Genomic DNA, 18,555 nt, shown 5'->3' on the forward strand with positions numbered 1-18,555 from the left:
CATACGAGGCGGCCCATTTCGATCCTGGAGGTAGAGGAAACTGAAAAATTTGCACCAGATTTGTGAACAAGAAATATTGGCCATATATGATCGCATATCCTCACAGTGAGGATGGAACCAAAAAACAATTTAAAAAATGCCTACAGCACCCGGTATTCCCAGGCGGTCACCCATCCAAGTACTAAACGGGCCCGACGTTGCTTAACTTCGGTGATCGGACGAGAACCGGTGTTTTCAACGTGGTATGGCCGTAGACATTTGTATGTACAAATTTAAGACTAATATAGGTTGTCTCTTCGTCGTTACAAAGATATATTACACACACACGCACACACACACACACACACACACACACACACACATATATATATATTAGAGACAGGGGAGAGCTCTGCTTACGACAATACATCCCTTCAGTTTCAATCTGTAAAGAAGCAAGAGCTTATTTGATCGCCGATGTCACTGACATGTAGGTTGCCATATTTGTGCAGTCATTTGAATAGTAATACAATGGCGAGTTCCGTGTCAAATTTCATCAAGGTTGTCGTTTTCTTTCGTCAGTCAGCTTCATTAACGACAAATGATGTTATACTCGGAATTATTTCTGAGAAAATAAATCGTATTTCTCTCGATTTCATGCAGGTATATCTCGATGAAAGGTCGGTCAAGTTTGCATGGCAGGCTAGTAAGCACAGGGGCTCGCATCGTTGCTCACAATTGAACTGACAGTCATACATTTTATACTATATGTACGACTGATAGTTTCATTGTAAGCAATGATACGAGCCCCCTGTGGCTAGTAAGCAGCCTATGCCGATACCGCATGGTGTCGGCGATTTCCAACGTTTTGATAAGCAAAACAAATATGTCCATACACCCCAATACTAATGTCCAAATATCAAAAATCGCTATTTTGGGACTATTATGAATTCATTCAAGGACATTCTAAATTACATCATCGCCACACGTCAAGATTGTTATTACATCAGCACATTCAAAATTGGACTTCATTCAGAAAACCACTGGCATTCATTTGGAACACTACCCTTTTGGACTTGTCATATAACTTTTCATGGACTATTTGTGATTTCATTTATAATGCTGAAAAGTATTTAAATTTTCACTTTGTATTCTTTATAAAAATAAATTATGTCGGTTGGTTTAGATTGGCTAAGATAGCATTAAGGTGTTTTTGTTTATATGAGCCAATATCACATTATTCTTTTCTTGGTTTAGATGGGCTCAGTTCACATTATGGTACATTGGTTTAGATGGGCTAAGTTCACATTAAGGTGTTTGGCTAAGTTTCCATTAAGATATTTGGTTTAGATTGGCTAAGTTTGCATTAAAGTGTATTGGCTTATATTGGCAAATTTCACATAGGAATTTGATTTAGATGGCCTAAGTTCACATTATGGTGTTCTGGCAAAAGACTGCTTGGTTTTGTTAGGCAATGAGGGTAGTCTTGCTCAAGGGTACAATAGGGCAACCAGCTTGATAGAAATCTATCATGTTAACCATTGGACTGATGTACATTTTATCAGTGTAATTTAGAGTCTGTTTAAACCATTCCGAATCCCCCCATCTCTCTCTCTCTCTCACATATATATATATATATATATATATATATATATATATATATATATATATATATATATATATATATATATATATATATATGAAAGAAATAATATTTTCAATCTTTCTGCACTGTACTGATTTTCTGGTTGAATACTAAAAGTAAGTTTGAATATATATAAGGAGTTTGCAAATTTTATAAAAGTCAGCTTGCCTAGCAAGTAGTAGGTCAATATGATACAATGTAGAATTTCAGAAAATGTCATTATATGTATTGAAACGTTTGTTTCCTTTGTATCTGTTGATATCTAAAATCCATATCCCAATAATTAAAATTATCCAAGACTATATGTAAATAATACACGTATGTATGTATGTATGTACACACACAAACGTATATATATATATATATATATATATATATATATATATATATATATATATATATATATATATATATATATATATATATATATATATATATATCACAAAAGACACACACATATCTTAAAACACCCTCAGCCACCCAGGATATATATATGATCCGTTTTTACGAGATAAACTTATTAATTCAGTATGGTATAATTATCGAGTAAGATCAGTAGAGTTTTTGCCCTTGTTTGCAATCGTTATAGGATAACGCGTTAAAAATAAAATTACACAGAAGTACAATTAATGTTAATAGCTGATAAAGTTATGCGAACTTTGTTGCATACTCTCTCTCTCTCTCTCTCTCTCTCTCTCTCTCTTGTGTCAGTATGATAAAGCAAGAAGAAAAAGGAAGAACAGTAAAGAACATATATAAAAAGGTTTATTGAAACAGCGTCTCATCATGGTGTGGGCACCACGATGCATAGGGATAAATAAAAAAGCGAGTATTCCATTACTTTTCACTTCATTTGATATGCATCCATATGACACAGAATGCTCTCGGTGAGTACAGGGAATCAGATAAACGTCACTGTGCGGGACTAGGTATAAAACATTTATTGTAGTTTTAATTGTAAATTTTTCGGGCATTTAAGTAGAAATTAAATGATTTCAGTTCTAGTGAGAACAACATTTCGACTGTAAAACATAATTTGTTGTCTTGATGCGTTTTCAAGACTCTTGGGCTGATTAGTCACACATCTCTTCAACGTTTCCGATGTACAAATGTTTGTGTGCAGTATAATATTAGTAACTAAAGTGTATACTGATTCAAAGTTCTAATCCAAAAGAAGCAAAACTGGCCTCAGATACTCATATTTGTCACTCATCCATTTCTGACCCAGATAAGGGGAGAATTCCATGTTGAAATTGACTTAAAATGCAGATTCAGGACATTTTTGTTGTTGTTATTGTTATTATTATTATTCCTCTTTCTGTCCTATCATTTGGTTAAAATAAGCGACACCGGCCTATAAGCTAACTTTAAAAATAGGGTCTTATCAGATTTGCATAGGATCTCTTCTTGCAACTTGTAGAAGTTAACGTTGTGGAAATACAGAAAGTGGAAGCATGGAATATCTATCTAAACTTACTGTAATCAAAACAGAATTTTATAACCCAATTTATTTAGCCAATGGCCCATATTTACAGTATTCGCTACAGGATGCCAATTTTCCCACTGGCAGACTGAGGCCCTGCTGTAAAAGAAATCAATCAATCAATAAATTAATATAAAAAATTCTCACAATTCATACATTCCATATTTTATCAATCAATTAGTGAATAAGAAATACCACAAATAAGTACCCAAAATGAAAGACATTGATCGCATATTTTGCAACTCTGCGCTAGAGACTACACCAGGAATATATGAGAAGAAACTTGAAGGAAGTATTTCGACGTGAAAGGAGGCAGCTTGTTGTGGTAGTAAAAGTAGAGGAAACTGGATAAATTGAACCGAATTTGTTAATAAGAAATACTGGTCATCTATGATCGCATATTCCAGTAGTAAGGATCGAAACCAAGAGCAGAGAAGTGCAAAGCAACATTTGCTATATTCAGGTCCTATACTTGATTTTTTTAGGATCCGAATTATTGAAGAAAGTTAAGGAAAAAGAGAAAATGAAAGTCGAGAAATTGCTCTATTTATTATTTATATTGAATAAAGTAATTTAGTTACAATAAAAGAAAGAAAGAAAAACTTCAACTGTTTTTAGTTATAAAAGAAAAAAAAAAAATTAGAGTCTACAGCACCCGGTATTCCCAGGCGGTCACCCATCCAAGTACTAACCGGGCCCGACGTTGCTTAACTTCGGTGATCGGACGAGAACCGGTGCTTTCAACGTGGTATGGCCGTAGACACAAGTGTGTGTAAATTTAAGACTTATATTCGCTTCTCTCTTCACCGTTTCCGATGTACAGACGTTTACGTTTATGTGCCGTGTAAAATTAGTAATTAAAGTGTACTTATTAAAACTTATATAGATAAACTGCCTTCATACATTATTCAAATTTGTAATTCAGGCATTTTCGGACTCGGACATTAGTTGCTTAACCGGAGGTTTACACCTTCAAATGGACTTAAATAACAATGCATTTAAACGAAGATTCAGTTCATTTTTGTTGTTTTTGGGCATTATTATTATTATTATTATTTATCTTGTATCAACTGACTAATTCAATAGGTAAATAATCGACATCAGCCTATGAGCTACCTTTAAAGACGGACTCGAATCTGATTTGAAACGGATATCGTCTTGCAGCTCGGAAACGTTAAAGTTGTGGAAACACAGAAAGTGCAAGGAAGTGGAAGCAGGGAACATCCATCCAAACTTACTGTAATCAAAACAGAGATTTATACACCAATTTATTTTGTCAATGGCCCATATTCGAAGTATTCGCTAAGGGATGCCAAGTTTCACACTGATAGACTGGTGCCCTGCTAAAAACAGGTAAATAAATTAAAATAATTAAAAATAATACATTCCAAATATATCTATCAATTATTGAATAAGAAATACCACAGACAAGTATCCAAAATGAAAGACATCGATTGCATACGTTGCAATTATTCGCTATAGGCTGAATCCGGAATATCAGAAGAAATTTGGAGGATCTGGACGGCATACGAGGCGGCCCATTTCGATCCTGGAGGTAGAGGAAACTGAAAAATTTGCACCAGATTTGTGAACAAGAAATATTGGCCATATATGATCGCATATCCTCACAGTGAGGATGGAACCAAAAAAAAATTTAAAAAATGCCTACAGCACCCGGTATTCCCAGGCGGTCACCCATCCAAGTACTAACCGGGCCCGACGTTGCTTAACTTCGGTGATCGGACGAGAACCGGTGTTTTCAACGTGGTATGGCCGTAGACATTTGTATGTACAAATTTAAGACTAATATAGGTTGTCTCTTCGTCGTTACAAAGATATATTACACACACACGCACACACACACACACACACACACACACACACATATATATATATATTAGAGACAGGGGAGAGCTCTGCTTACGACAATACATCCCTTCAGTTTCAATCTGTAAAGAAGCAAGAGCTTATTTGATCGCCGATGTCACTGACATGTAGGTTGCCATATTTGTGCAGTCATTTGAATAGTAATACAATGGCGAGTTCCGTGTCAAATTTCATCAAGGTTGTCGTTTTCTTTCGTCAGTCAGCTTCATTAACGACAAATGATGTTATACTCGGAATTATTTCTGAGAAAATAAATCGTATTTCTCTCGATTTCATGCAGGTATATCTCGATGAAAGGTCGGTCAAGTTTGCATGGCAGGCTAGTAAGCACAGGGGCTCGCATCGTTGCTCACAATTGAACTGACAGTCATACATTTTATACTATATGTACGACTGATAGTTTCATTGTAAGCAATGATACGAGCCCCCTGTGGCTAGTAAGCAGCCTATGCCGATACCGCATGGTGTCGGCGATTTCCAACGTTTTGATAAGCAAAACAAATATGTCCATACACCCCAATACTAATGTCCAAATATCAAAAATCGCTATTTTGGGACTATTATGAATTCATTCAAGGACATTCTAAATTACATCATCGCCACACGTCAAGATTGTTATTACATCAGCACATTCAAAATTGGACTTCATTCAGAAAACCACTGGCATTCATTTGGAACACTACCCTTTTGGACTTGTCATATAACTTTTCATGGACTATTTGTGATTTCATTTATAATGCTGAAAAGTATTTAAATTTTCACTTTGTATTCTTTATAAAAATAAATTAAGTCGGTTGGTTTAGATTGGCTAAGATAGCATTAAGGTGTTTTTGTTTATATGAGCCAATATCACATTATTCTTTTCTTGGTTTAGATGGGCTAAGTTCACATTATGGTACATTGGTTTAGATGGGCTAAGTTCACATTAAGGTGTTTGGCTAAGTTTCCATTAAGATATTTGGTTTAGATTGGCTAAGTTTGCATTAAAGTGTATTGGCTTATATTGGCAAATTTCACATAGGAATTTGATTTAGATGGCCTAAGTTCACATTATGGTGTTCTGGCAAAAGACTGCTTGGTTTTATTAGGCAATGAGGGTAGTCTTGCTCAAGGGTACAATAGGGCAACCAGCTTGATAGAAATCTATCATGTTAACCATTGGACTGATGTACATTTTATCAGTGTAATTTAGAGTCTGTTTAAACCATTCCGAATCCCCCCATCTCTCTCTCTCTCTCTCTCTCACATATATATATATATATATATATATATATATATATATATATATATATGAAAGAAATAATATTTTCAATCTTTCTGCACTGTACTGATTTTCTGGTTGAATACTAAAAGTAAGTTTAAATATATATAAGGAGTTTGCAAATTTTATAAAAGTCAGCTTGCCTAGCAAGTAGTAGGTCAATATGATACAATGTAGAATTTAAGAAAATGTCATTATATGTATTGAAACGTTTGTTTCCTTTGTATCTGTTGATATCTAAAATCCATATCCCAATAATTAAAATTATCCAAGACTATATGTAAATAATACACGTATGTATGTATGTATGTACACACACAAACGTATATATATATATATATATATATATATATATATATATATATATATATATATATATATATATATATCACAAAAGACACACACATATCTTAAAACACCCTCAGCCACCCAGGATATATATATGATCCGTTTTTACGAGATAAACTTATTAATTCAGTATGGTATAATTATCGAGTAAGATCAGTAGAGTTTTTGCCCTTGTTTGCAATCGTTATAGGATAACGCGTTAAAAATAAAATTACACAGAAGTACAATTAATGTTAATAGCTGATAAAGTTATGCGAACTTTGTTGCATACTCTCTCTCTCTCTCTCCCTCTCTCTCTCTCGTGTGTCAGTATGATAAAGCAAGAAGAAAAAGGAAGAACAGTAAAGAACATATATAAAAAGGTTTATTGAAACAGCGTCTCATCATGGTGTGGGCACCACGATGCATAGGGATAAATAAAAAAGCGAGTATTCCATTACTTTTCACTTCATTTGATATGCATCCATATGACACAGAATGCTCTCGGTGAGTACAGGGAATCAGATAAACGTCACTGTGCGGGACTAGGTATAAAACATTTATTGTAGTTTTAATTGTAAATTTTTCGGGCATTTAAGTAGAAATTAAATGATTTCAGTTCTAGTGAGAACAACATTTCGACTGTAAAACATAATTTGTTGTCTTGATGCGTTTTCAAGACTCTTGGGCTGATTAGTCACACATCTCTTCAACGTTTCCGATGTACAAATGTTTGTGTGCAGTATAATATTAGTAACTAAAGTGTATACTGATTCAAAGTTCTAATCCAAAAGAAGCAAAACTGGCCTCAGATACTCATATTTGTCACTCATCCATTTTCTGACCCAGATAAGGGGAGAATTCCATGTTGAAATTGACTTAAAATGCAGATTCAGGACATTATTGTTGTTGTTATTATTATTATTATTATTCCTCTTTCTGTCCTATCATTTGGTTAAAATAAGCGACACCGGCCTATAAGCTAACTTTAAAAATAGGGTCTTATCAGATTTGCAAAGGATCTCTTCTTGCAACTTGTAGAAGTTAACGTTGTGGAAATACAGAAAGTGGAAGCATGGAATATCTATCTAAACTTACTGTAATCAAAACAGAATTTTATAACCCAATTTATTTAGCCAATGGCCCATATTTACAGTATTCGCTACAGGATGCCAATTTTCCCACTGGCAGACTGAGGCCCTGCTGTAAAAGAAATCAATCAATCAATAAATTAATATAAAAAATTCTCACAATTCATACATTCCATATTTATCAATCAATTAGTGAATAAGAAATACCACAAATAAGTACCCAAAATGAAAGACATTGATCGCATATTTTGCAACTCTGCGCTAGAGACTACACCAGGAATATATGAGAAGAAACTTGAAGGAAGTATTTCGACGTGAAAGGAGGCAGCTTGTTGTGGTAGTAAAAGTAGAGGAAACTGGATAAATTGAACCGAATTTGTTAATAAGAAATACTGGTCATCTATGATCGCATATTCCAGTAGTAAGGATCGAAACCAAGAGCAGAGAAGTGCAAAGCAACATTTGCTATATTCAGGTCCTATACTTGATTTTTTTAGGATCCGAATTATTGAAGAAAGTTAAGGAAAAAGAGAAAATGAAAGTCGAGAAATTGCTCTATTTATTATTTATATTGAAAAAGTAAATTTAGTTACAATAAAAGAAAGAAAGAAAAACTTCAACTGTTTTTAGTTATAAAAGAAAAAAAAAAATTAGAGTCTACAGCACCCGGTATTCCCAGGCGGTCACCCATCCAAGTACTAACCGGGCCCGACGTTGCTTAACTTCGGTGATCGGACGAGAACCGGTGCTTTCAACGTGGTATGGCCGTAGACACAAGTGTGTGTAAATTTAAGACTTATATTCGCTTCTCTCTTCACCGTTTCCGATGTACAGACGTTTACGTTTATGTGCCGTGTAAAATTAGTAATTAAAGTGTACTTATTAAAACTTATATAGATAAACTGCCTTCATACATTATTCAAATTTGTAATTCAGGCATTTTCGGACTCGGACATTAGTTGCTTAACCGGAGGTTTACACCTTCAAATGGACTTAAATAACAATGCATTTAAACGAAGATTCAGTTCATTTTTGTTGTTTTTGGGCATTATTATTATTATTATTATTTATCTTGTATCAACTGACTAATTCAATAGGTAAATAATCGACATCAGCCTATGAGCTACCTTTAAAGACGGACTCGAATCTGATTTGAAACGGATATCGTCTTGCAGCTCGGAAACGTTAAAGTTGTGGAAACACAGAAAGTGCAAGGAAGTGGAAGCAGGGAACATCCATCCAAACTTACTGTAATCAAAACAGAGATTTATACACCAATTTATTTTGTCAATGGCCCATATTCGAAGTATTCGCTAAGGGATGCCAAGTTTCACACTGATAGACTGGTGCCCTGCTAAAAACAGGTAAATAAATTAAAATAATTAAAAATAATACATTCCAAATATATCTATCAATTATTGAATAAGAAATACCACAGACAAGTATCCAAAATGAAAGACATCGATTGCATACGTTGCAATTATTCGCTATAGGCTGAATCCGGAATATCAGAAGAAATTTGGAGGATCTGGACGGCATACGAGGCGGCCCATTTCGATCCTGGAGGTAGAGGAAACTGAAAAATTTGCACCAGATTTGTGAACAAGAAATATTGGCCATATATGATCGCATATCCTCACAGTGAGGATGGAACCAAAAAACAATTTAAAAAATGCCTACAGCACCCGGTATTCCCAGGCGGTCACCCATCCAAGTACTAAACGGGCCCGACGTTGCTTAACTTCGGTGATCGGACGAGAACCGGTGTTTTCAACGTGGTATGGCCGTAGACATTTGTATGTACAAATTTAAGACTAATATAGGTTGTCTCTTCGTCGTTACAAAGATATATTACACACACACGCACACACACACACACACACACACACACACACACATATATATATATTAGAGACAGGGGAGAGCTCTGCTTACGACAATACATCCCTTCAGTTTCAATCTGTAAAGAAGCAAGAGCTTATTTGATCGCCGATGTCACTGACATGTAGGTTGCCATATTTGTGCAGTCATTTGAATAGTAATACAATGGCGAGTTCCGTGTCAAATTTCATCAAGGTTGTCGTTTTCTTTCGTCAGTCAGCTTCATTAACGACAAATGATGTTATACTCGGAATTATTTCTGAGAAAATAAATCGTATTTCTCTCGATTTCATGCAGGTATATCTCGATGAAAGGTCGGTCAAGTTTGCATGGCAGGCTAGTAAGCACAGGGGCTCGCATCGTTGCTCACAATTGAACTGACAGTCATACATTTTATACTATATGTACGACTGATAGTTTCATTGTAAGCAATGATACGAGCCCCCTGTGGCTAGTAAGCAGCCTATGCCGATACCGCATGGTGTCGGCGATTTCCAACGTTTTGATAAGCAAAACAAATATGTCCATACACCCCAATACTAATGTCCAAATATCAAAAATCGCTATTTTGGGACTATTATGAATTCATTCAAGGACATTCTAAATTACATCATCGCCACACGTCAAGATTGTTATTACATCAGCACATTCAAAATTGGACTTCATTCAGAAAACCACTGGCATTCATTTGGAACACTACCCTTTTGGACTTGTCATATAACTTTTCATGGACTATTTGTGATTTCATTTATAATGCTGAAAAGTATTTAAATTTTCACTTTGTATTCTTTATAAAAATAAATTATGTCGGTTGGTTTAGATTGGCTAAGATAGCATTAAGGTGTTTTTGTTTATATGAGCCAATATCACATTATTCTTTTCTTGGTTTAGATGGGCTCAGTTCACATTATGGTACATTGGTTTAGATGGGCTAAGTTCACATTAAGGTGTTTGGCTAAGTTTCCATTAAGATATTTGGTTTAGATTGGCTAAGTTTGCATTAAAGTGTATTGGCTTATATTGGCAAATTTCACATAGGAATTTGATTTAGATGGCCTAAGTTCACATTATGGTGTTCTGGCAAAAGACTGCTTGGTTTTGTTAGGCAATGAGGGTAGTCTTGCTCAAGGGTACAATAGGGCAACCAGCTTGATAGAAATCTATCATGTTAACCATTGGACTGATGTACATTTTATCAGTGTAATTTAGAGTCTGTTTAAACCATTCCGAATCCCCCCATCTCTCTCTCTCTCTCACATATATATATATATATATATATATATATATATATATATATATATATATATATATATATATATATATATATGAAAGAAATAATATTTTCAATCTTTCTGCACTGTACTGATTTTCTGGTTGAATACTAAAAGTAAGTTTGAATATATATAAGGAGTTTGCAAATTTTATAAAAGTCAGCTTGCCTAGCAAGTAGTAGGTCAATATGATACAATGTAGAATTTCAGAAAATGTCATTATATGTATTGAAACGTTTGTTTCCTTTGTATCTGTTGATATCTAAAATCCATATCCCAATAATTAAAATTATCCAAGACTATATGTAAATAATACACGTATGTATGTATGTATGTACACACACAAACGTATATATATATATATATATATATATATATATATATATATATATATATATATATATATATATATATATATATATATATATATATATATATATATATATATATATATCACAAAAGACACACACATATCTTAAAACACCCTCAGCCACCCAGGATATATATATGATCCGTTTTTACGAGATAAACTTATTAATTCAGTATGGTATAATTATCGAGTAAGATCAGTAGAGTTTTTGCCCTTGTTTGCAATCGTTATAGGATAACGCGTTAAAAATAAAATTACACAGAAGTACAATTAATGTTAATAGCTGATAAAGTTATGCGAACTTTGTTGCATACTCTCTCTCTCTCTCTCTCTCTCTCTCTCTCTCGTGTGTCAGTATGATAAAGCAAGAAGAAAAAGGAAGAACAGTAAAGAACATATATAAAAAGGTTTATTGAAACAGCGTCTCATCATGGTGTGGGCACCACGATGCATAGGGATAAATAAAAAAGCGAGTATTCCATTACTTTTCACTTCATTTGATATGCATCCATATGACACAGAATGCTCTCGGTGAGTACAGGGAATCAGATAAACGTCACTGTGCGGGACTAGGTATAAAACATTTATTGTAGTTTTAATTGTAAATTTTTCGGGCATTTAAGTAGAAATTAAATGATTTCAGTTCTAGTGAGAACAACATTTCGACTGTAAAACATAATTTGTTGTCTTGATGCGTTTTCAAGACTCTTGGGCTGATTAGTCACACATCTCTTCAACGTTTCCGATGTACAAATGTTTGTGTGCAGTATAATATTAGTAACTAAAGTGTATACTGATTCAAAGTTCTAATCCAAAAGAAGCAAAACTGGCCTCAGATACTCATATTTGTCACTCATCCATTTCTGACCCAGATAAGGGGAGAATTCCATGTTGAAATTGACTTAAAATGCAGATTCAGGACATTTTTGTTGTTGTTATTGTTATTATTATTATTCCTCTTTCTGTCCTATCATTTGGTTAAAATAAGCGACACCGGCCTATAAGCTAACTTTAAAAATAGGGTCTTATCAGATTTGCAAAGGATCTCTTCTTGCAACTTGTAGAAGTTAACGTTGTGGAAATACAGAAAGTGGAAGCATGGAATATCTATCTAAACTTACTGTAATCAAAACAGAATTTTATAACCCAATTTATTTAGCCAATGGCCCATATTTACAGTATTCGCTACAGGATGCCAATTTTCCCACTGGCAGACTGAGGCCCTGCTGTAAAAGAAATCAATCAATCAATAAATTAATATAAAAAATTCTCACAATTCATACATTCCATATTTATCAATCAATTAGTGAATAAGAAATACCACAAATAAGTACCCAAAATGAAAGACATTGATCGCATATTTTGCAACTCTGCGCTAGAGACTACACCAGGAATATATGAGAAGAAACTTGAAGGAAGTATTTCGACGTGAAAGGAGGCAGCTTGTTGTGGTAGTAAAAGTAGAGGAAACTGGATAAATTGAACCGAATTTGTTAATAAGAAATACTGGTCATCTATGATCGCATATTCCAGTAGTAAGGATCGAAACCAAGAGCAGAGAAGTGCAAAGCAACATTTGCTATATTCAGGTCCTATACTTGATTTTTTTAGGATCCGAATTATTGAAGAAAGTTAAGGAAAAAGAGAAAATGAAAGTCGAGAAATTGCTCTATTTATTATTTATATTGAATAAAGTAAATTTAGTTACAATAAAAGAAAGAAAGAAAAACTTCAACTGTTTTTAGTTATAAAAGAAAAAAAAAAATTAGAGTCTACAGCACCCGGTATTCCCAGGCGGTCACCCATCCAAGTACTAACCGGGCCCGACGTTGCTTAACTTCGGTGATCGGACGAGAACCGGTGCTTTCAACGTGGTATGGCCGTAGACACAAGTGTGTGTAAATTTAAGACTTATATTCGCTTCTCTCTTCACCGTTTCCGATGTACAGACGTTTACGTTTATGTGCCGTGTAAAATTAGTAATTAAAGTGTACTTATTAAAACTTATATAGATAAACTGCCTTCATACATTATTCAAATTTGTAATTCAGGCATTTTCGGACTCGGACATTAGTTGCTTAACCGGAGGTTTACACCTTCAAATGGACTTAAATAACAATGCATTTAAACGAAGATTCAGTTCATTTTTGTTGTTTTTGGGCATTATTATTATTATTATTATTTATCTTGTATCAACTGACTAATTCAATAGGTAAATAATCGACATCAGCCTATGAGCTACCTTTAAAGACGGACTCGAATCTGATTTGAAACGGATATCGTCTTGCAGCTCGGAAACGTTAAAGTTGTGGAAACACAGAAAGTGCAAGGAAGTGGAAGCAGGGAACATCCATCCAAACTTACTGTAATCAAAACAGAGATTTATACACCAATTTATTTTGTCAATGGCCCATATTCGAAGTATTCGCTAAGGGATGCCAAGTTTCACACTGATAGACTGGTGCCCTGCTAAAAACAGGTAAATAAATTAAAATAATTAAAAATAATACATTCCAAATATATCTATCAATTATTGAATAAGAAATACCACAGACAAGTATCCAAAATGAAAGACATCGATTGCATACGTTGCAATTATTCGCTATAGGCTGAATCCGGAATATCAGAAGAAATTTGGAGGATCTGGACGGCATACGAGGCGGCCCATTTCGATCCTGGAGGTAGAGGAAACTGAAAAATTTGCACCAGATTTGTGAACAAGAAATATTGGCCATATATGATCGCATATCCTCACAGTGAGGATGGAACCAAAAAAAAATTTAAAAAATGCCTACAGCACCCGGTATTCCCAGGCGGTCACCCATCCAAGTACTAACCGGGCCCGACCTTGCTTAACTTCGGTAATCGGACGAGAACCGGTGTTTTCAACGTGGTATGGCCGTAGACATTTGTATGTACAAATTTAAGACTAATATAGGTTGTCTCTTCGTCGTTACAAAGATATATTACACACACACGCACACACACACACACACACACACACACACACATATATATATATATTAGAGACAGGGGAGAGCTCTGCTTACGACAATACATCCCTTCAGTTTCAATCTGTAAAGAAGCAAGAGCTTATTTGATCGCCGATGTCACTGACATGTAGGTTGCCATATTTGTGCAGTCATTTGAATAGTAATACAATGGCGAGTTCCGTGTCAAATTTCATCAAGGTTGTCGTTTTCTTTCGTCAGTCAGCTTCATTAACGACAAATGATGTTATACTCGGAATTATTTCTGAGAAAATAAATCGTATTTCTCTCGATTTCATGCAGGTATATCTCGATGAAAGGTCGGTCAAGTTTGCATGGCAGGCTAGTAAGCACAGGGGCTCGCATCGTTGCTCACAATTGAACTGACAGTCATACATTTTATACTATATGTACGACTGATAGTTTCATTGTAAGCAATGATACGAGCCCCCTGTGGCTAGTAAGCAGCCTATGCCGATACCGCATGGTGTCGGCGATTTCCAACGTTTTGATAAGCAAAACAAATATGTCCATACACCCCAATACTAATGTCCAAATATCAAAAATCGCTATTTTGGGACTATTATGAATTCATTCAAGGACATTCTAAATTACATCATCGCCACACGTCAAGATTGTTATTACATCAGCACATTCAAAATTGGACTTCATTCAGAAAACCACTGGCATTCATTTGGAACACTACCCTTTTGGACTTGTCATATAACTTTTCATGGACTATTTGTGATTTCATTTATAATGCTGAAAAGTATTTAAATTTTCACTTTGTATTCTTTATAAAAATAAATTAAGTCGGTTGGTTTAGATTGGCTAAGATAGCATTAAGGTGTTTTTGTTTATATGAGCCAATATCACATTATTCTTTTCTTGGTTTAGATGGGCTAAGTTCACATTATGGTACATTGGTTTAGATGGGCTAAGTTCACATTAAGGTGTTTGGCTAAGTTTCCATTAAGATATTTGGTTTAGATTGGCTAAGTTTGCATTAAAGTGTATTGGCTTATATTGGCAAATTTCACATAGGAATTTGATTTAGATGGCCTAAGTTCACATTATGGTGTTCTGGCAAAAGACTGCTTGGTTTTGTTAGGCAATGAGGGTAGTCTTGCTCAAGGGTACAATAGGGCAACCAGCTTGATAGAAATCTATCATGTTAACCATTGGACTGATGTACATTTTATCAGTGTAATTTAGAGTCTGTTTAAACCATTCCGAATCCCCCCATCTCTCTCTCTCTCTCTCTCATATATATATATATATATATATATATATATATATATATATATATATATATATATATATATATATATATATATATGAAAGAAATAATATTTTCAATCTTTCTGCACTGTACTGATTTTCTGGTTGAATACTAAAAGTAAGTTTAAATATATATAAGGAGTTTGCAAATTTTATAAAAGTCAGCTTGCCTAGCAAGTAGTAGGTCAATATGATACAATGTAGAATTTCAGAAAATGTCATTATATGTATTGAAACGTTTGTTTCCTTTGTATCTGTTGATATCTAAAATCCATATCCCAATAATTAAAATTATCCAAGACTATATGTAAATAATACACGTATGTATGTATGTATGTACACACACAAACGTATATATATATATATATATATATATATATATATATATATATATATATATATATATATATATATATATATATATATATATATATATATATATATATATATATATATATATATATATATATATATATATATATATATATATATATATATATATATATATATATATATATATATATATATATATATATATATATATATATATATATATATATATATATATATATATATATATATATATATATATAGATATCACAAAAGACACACACATATCTTAAAACACCCTCAGCCACCCAGGATATATATATGATCCGTTTTTACGAGATAAACTTATTAATTCAGTATGGTATAATTATCGAGTAAGATCAGTAGAGTTTTTGCCCTTGTTTGCAATCGTTATAGGATAACGCGTTAAAAATAAAATTACACAGAAGTACAATTAATGTTAATAGCTGATAAAGTTATGCGAACTTTGTTGCATACTCTCTCTCTCTCTCTCTCTCTCTCTCTCTCGTGTGTCAGTATGATAAAGCAAGAAGAAAAAGGAAGAACAGTAAAGAACATATATAAAAAGGTTTATTGAAACAGCGTCTCATCATGGTGTGGGCACCACGATGCATAGGGATAAATAAAAAAGCGAGTATTCCATTACTTTTCACTTCATTTGATATGCATCCATATGACACAGAATGCTCTCGGTGAGTACAGGGAATCAGATAAACGTCACTGTGCGGGACTAGGTATAATACATTTATTGTAGTTTTAATTGTAAATTTTTCGGGCATTTAAGTAGAAATTAAATGATTTCAGTTCTAGTGAGAACAACATTTCGACTGTAAAACATAATTTGTTGTCTTGATGCGTTTTCAAGACTCTTGGGCTGATTAGTCACACATCTCTTCAACGTTTCCGATGTACAAATGTTTGTGTGCAGTATAATATTAGTAACTAAAGTGTATACTGATTCAAAGTTCTAATCCAAAAGAAGCAAAACTGGCCTCAGATACTCATATTTGTCACTCATCCATTTCTGACCCAGATAAGGGGAGAATTCCATGTTGAAATTGACTTAAAATGCAGATTCAGGACATTTTTGTTGTTGTTATTATTATTATTATTATTCCTCTTTCTGTCCTATCATTTGGTTAAAATAAGCGACACCGGCCTATAAGCTAACTTTAAAAATAGGGTCTTATCAGATTTGCAAAGGATCTCTTCTTGCAACTTGTAGAAGTTAACGTTGTGGAAATACAGAAAGTGGAAGCATGGAATATCTATCTAAACTTACTGTAATCAAAACAGAATTTTATAACCCAATTTATTTAGCCAATGGCCCATATTTACAGTATTCGCTACAGGATGCCAATTTTCCCACTGGCAGACTGAGGCCCTGCTGTAAAAGAAATCAATCAATCAATAAATTAATATAAAAAATTCTCACAATTCATACATTCCATATTTATCAATCAATTAGTGAATAAGAAATACCACAAATAAGTACCCAAAATGAAAGACATTGATCGCATATTTTGCAACTCTGCGCTAGAGACTACACCAGGAATATATGAGAAGAAACTTGAAGGAAGTATTTCGACGTGAAAGGAGGCAGCTTGTTGTGGTAGTAAAAGTAGAGGAAACTGGATAAATTGAACCGAATTTGTTAATAAGAAATACTGGTCATCTATGATCGCATATTCCAGTAGTAAGGATCGAAACCAAGAGCAGAGAAGTGCAAAGCAACATTTGCTATATTCAGGTCCTATACTTGATTTTTTTAGGATCCGAATTATTGAAGAAAGTTAAGGAAAAAGAGAAAATGAAAGTCGAGAAATTGCTCTATTTATTATTTATATTGAATAAAGTAAATTTAGTTACAATAAAAGAAAGAAAGAAAAACTTCAACTGTTTTTAGTTATAAAAGAAAAAAAAAAAATTAGAGTCTACAGCACCCGGTATTCCCAGGCGGTCACCCATCCAAGTACTAACCGGGCCCGACGTTGCTTAACTTCGGTGATCGGACGAGAACCGGTGCTTTCAACGTGGTATGGCCGTAGACACAAGTGTGTGTAAATTTAAGACTTATATTCGCTTCTCTCTTCACCGTTTCCGATGTACAGACGTTTACGTTTATGTGCCGTGTAAAATTAGTAATTAAAGTGTACTTATTAAAACTTATATAGATAAACTGCCTTCATACATTATTCAAATTTGTAATTCAGGCATTTTCGGACTCGGACATTAGTTGCTTAACCGGAGGTTTACACCTTCAAATGGACTTAAATAACAATGCATTTAAACGAAGATTCAGTTCATTTTTGTTGTTTTTGGGCATTATTATTATTATTATTATTTATCTTGTATCAACTGACTAATTCAATAGGTAAATAATCGACATCAGCCTATGAGCTACCTTTAAAGACGGACTCGAATCTGATTTGAAACGGATATCGTCTTGCAGCTCGGAAACGTTAAAGTTGTGGAAACACAGAAAGTGCAAGGAAGTGGAAGCAGGGAACATCCATCCAAACTTACTGTAATCAAAACAGAGATTTATACACCAATTTATTTTGTCAATGGCCCATATTCGAAGTATTCGCTAAGGGATGCCAAGTTTCACACTGATAGACTGGTGCCCTGCTAAAAACAGGTAAATAAATTAAAATAATTAAAAATAATACATTCCAAATATATCTATCAATTATTGAATAAGAAATACCACAGACAAGTATCCAAAATGAAAGACA

General features: G+C 33.9%; 8 non-coding genes across 8 annotated transcripts; all 8 read right to left on the reverse strand.

The window, feature by feature from the left end:
- Positions 1-137: 137 nt before the first annotated feature.
- Positions 138-256, reverse strand: LOC149770379 (5S ribosomal RNA). The gene has a single exon (XR_016418792.1). It is a non-coding gene; the product is annotated as a 5S ribosomal RNA (ribosomal RNA).
- A 3,494-nt stretch (positions 257-3,750) lies between these two features.
- LOC149770380 (5S ribosomal RNA) lies at positions 3,751-3,869 on the reverse strand. Its single transcript, XR_016418911.1, has one exon. It is a non-coding gene; the product is annotated as a 5S ribosomal RNA (ribosomal RNA).
- Positions 3,870-4,769: 900 nt separating this feature from the next.
- On the reverse strand, positions 4,770-4,888 carry LOC149770381 (5S ribosomal RNA). Its single transcript, XR_016418682.1, has one exon. It is a non-coding gene; the product is annotated as a 5S ribosomal RNA (ribosomal RNA).
- A 3,439-nt stretch (positions 4,889-8,327) lies between these two features.
- Positions 8,328-8,446, reverse strand: LOC149770382 (5S ribosomal RNA). Its single transcript, XR_016418912.1, has one exon. It is a non-coding gene; the product is annotated as a 5S ribosomal RNA (ribosomal RNA).
- A 900-nt stretch (positions 8,447-9,346) lies between these two features.
- LOC149770383 (5S ribosomal RNA) lies at positions 9,347-9,465 on the reverse strand. The gene has a single exon (XR_016418793.1). It is a non-coding gene; the product is annotated as a 5S ribosomal RNA (ribosomal RNA).
- Positions 9,466-12,964: 3,499 nt separating this feature from the next.
- On the reverse strand, positions 12,965-13,083 carry LOC149770384 (5S ribosomal RNA). The gene has a single exon (XR_016418913.1). It is a non-coding gene; the product is annotated as a 5S ribosomal RNA (ribosomal RNA).
- A 900-nt stretch (positions 13,084-13,983) lies between these two features.
- LOC149770385 (5S ribosomal RNA) lies at positions 13,984-14,102 on the reverse strand. The gene has a single exon (XR_016418892.1). It is a non-coding gene; the product is annotated as a 5S ribosomal RNA (ribosomal RNA).
- Positions 14,103-17,748: 3,646 nt separating this feature from the next.
- Positions 17,749-17,867, reverse strand: LOC149770386 (5S ribosomal RNA). The gene has a single exon (XR_016418914.1). It is a non-coding gene; the product is annotated as a 5S ribosomal RNA (ribosomal RNA).
- Between the last annotated feature and the right edge of the window lie 688 nt (positions 17,868-18,555).

The sequence above is a fragment of the Sinohyriopsis cumingii genome, unplaced genomic scaffold (genome assembly GCF_028554795.1).
Source record: "Sinohyriopsis cumingii isolate HCF-2022 unplaced genomic scaffold, ASM2855479v2 utg002479l, whole genome shotgun sequence".
NCBI lineage: Eukaryota > Metazoa > Mollusca > Bivalvia > Unionida > Unionidae > Sinohyriopsis > Sinohyriopsis cumingii.